A 2,750-nucleotide genomic window follows, 5' to 3' on the forward strand; every position below is an offset into this window, starting at 1 on the left:
CCCTGCCCCGCTCCTCCCCCGGCCCCGGCCCCGCCGCGCGGGGGTGGGCGGGCGTGTGTGAGGGGAGGGGGAACGTCCTCCGCCTCCTTCCTGCCGCTCCCTCGCTCCCCTTCACCGGGGGAGGCATGTAACGGAACTGGGGCGCCAGCACGGCATTGTGGGAGCTCTTAAAGCCGCAGCCGCCCCCGCCGCCCCGGCTCCGGCCCCGTCTCTGGCCGCGTCCTCCCCGGCGCCCGCACCGGCAGCTTCGGGAGGCGGCGGCGCTGCAGCCTCGCCTGAGTGGAGCCCCTCGGAGCAGTGCCCGGCACCGGGAGCCGCCGCCTCGGCACCCTCAGGCGCTGCAGTCTCTCCTGAATGGAGCCCCTCGGAGCAGTGCCCGGCACCGGGGGGCGGTGGGAGCTCGGGGCCGCCCGCCCGCCCTCCTCCACAGCCCGCTCCCAAAGCACGGTGCGAGCCCCGGCCGCGCCGGAGACCTCAGGTTATTCTGTTGTTTTCCCCGAGATTTTTTTTTTTTTTCTGCTATTGTTTCTGGAAGAAGCAAGAATGCCTTTGGTGCTTGTTTGAACCGGGATGCGGGAAGCCGGCAGGCAGTGTTCTGTGTTGTTGCTGATTTGGATTTTGATGATGGAAAATTCCCCGCTTAAAAAAAAAAAAAAAAGTCATAAACCTCAGAGCAGCAAAGACTGCAGGCGGCGGTTTAGGGCAAAAAGTTTTGAGTATGATGTTTTAATCAGTTTTGGAAAAGTGACTATTAAAAAAACCCGTAAAAATCCGAAACCTATTTGGAAATGAACTTCAGCGCTGTGATGCACGGGCATTTTTCACTGTCAGCAAACACTGGCGCACGGTCTGCGCTCAGTTCCCAGCAGCTGCAGCAGCAGAGCGGCAGCAGGCAGTCCCAGCTCTTCCCTGGGTTTGTGGCCTTCCCAGAACTGCCTGTGCCATGTCCAGGACACGCTGATCATTTGAAGAAGAGTCTAATCAAAGGAATTTCTTTTGTTGTTTGTGTTATCACTATTCCTCTTGCGGGTTTTGAGAGTTCCAAAGTGTTTTTATGGAGATGTTTTATTAAACTCCTGATCCTTCAGAGGAGAGCAGGGTTTTGCTTCCATGCAGCTCAGTGTTGGTGCTACACGGAGGACATTTTCAAGGCTACACGCATAACTTCAGTTTAGATACAAGCAAATAAATATTTGTGAGATTTGGGTTTGGGGATGTTTGTACAAATATTCCTAGTAGGTCTGGGTCTTGGATTATGATCACATCTTTCTTCGTGGCTTCGTTTTGCTAAGCAGATTTTTTGTAAGCACATGTCCAAAGGTCCTTCTGAAAAAGTCTTCAGAGACCATCACTTTTATTTCTTTGTCTAGGCCTTTTTATCCTTTTACAGGAAGAGGTGCTAAGCAGTCTGTGAGAAAGGCCTTAAGCACAACATGAAATGAAGGTGTAGTTGTAAAAATTAGATTATTCTGTTGGGGACCATGTGCTTTATGTGGTCAGTTACACACACATACTCACCTTCAGTTTAAGAAACTTTAAAAAACCCAACACTTGAGGGATAAAAGAAAAAAGGAATGGTGCTGATGACCAGTTCTGCACTCTACTGGATGAGATTTGTTTACACCAGGTATTTTTTACTATGACTTTCAAGAATGTCAGACAATATCCTAAAAGCTTGATGTGTTTTCTAGGTAGATTGTTTGTTGCAAAATATTTAACCAAACATTCCTGTCAAGATCCTGAGGGCTGCTGTTCTCAGGATATACTACCGTTTCCTTTTTTTTTTTTCATGAAGCCTGTAAACACAACAGGAGCTATAAAACTCATGGAAGATCTTTTCCCAAAATTCAGGCTTCCCAGGGACTCTTATAGAGTGAGTGATCTGGGAAGCTATTGAAGCTATATGACCTGGCAAATTATTGTTAGGAGAAGAAAAGCCTTTTTGAAGGAGTTAATGGTTTACTGAAAACAAGTACTTGGTAAGTCACTGAGTTTGTATTGTTTGCCTGATCCGGGTGTTCAGCAGAACCGAGGGCCACAACATCAAACATCGTGTTTTCTATTCAAAATTCACTCACCAATTAGTTTCTCAAGCCCAAATAATTTTTATACACTTTCTATGTAATTTCCTGTGAGAAAGTTTAGTGAATGAAAAACACCCTTTTTTAGAGGAGAAATGAATGGCCACAGTTAAGAGATTTCTGAATGTTCAGCACATGCACAACAAGGCACAAAGTGTTTATGCTCAGTGTTGGTGTGGTGTTTGACTTGCTGGCTGAGCACTGGCATTTTTAATATTTTAATGTCTTATTTCTTCCTATTTCCCTTCTGCAATTTAGTTATAAAGTCACTGAAGGGAACACATTTCCACTGCTTCAAAGTAATGTTTCTGAATTTTTCAGAGCAATTTTTGTGCAGCTTGATAAGCCAGGACATCCAGGGAGGGCATCAAATATATTTTCAAGAGTGATTTTGTGCATCAAAAAATATAACTCTTTAGGAAGGTGGGGTGGTGGCAAAAAGAGAAAATCGAATTTCTGTGTTGCTTGGAATTTGACCAAGCACAGGGAAGATGACAGTGGTCTTTTAAGCAAAAAGGGGGGAATCAGGCTGAAATCCAGCCATGAAATGGGGCTAAAATTGTACAAATACCTCCCTTATGTAACTTAGCAGTCCAGCTGCTCTTTTGTGAAAGAGCAAGATGCCTTGTTTCCCCAGAAAATTGGTTAGGAAGATGTTACGGAGTGATG

The sequence above is a fragment of the Corvus kubaryi genome, unplaced genomic scaffold (assembly GCF_017639235.1).
Source record: "Corvus kubaryi isolate FWS band 111438036 unplaced genomic scaffold, C.kubaryi_AGA036_p1.0 74, whole genome shotgun sequence".
NCBI classification, from domain to species: Eukaryota; Metazoa; Chordata; class Aves; order Passeriformes; family Corvidae; genus Corvus; species Corvus kubaryi.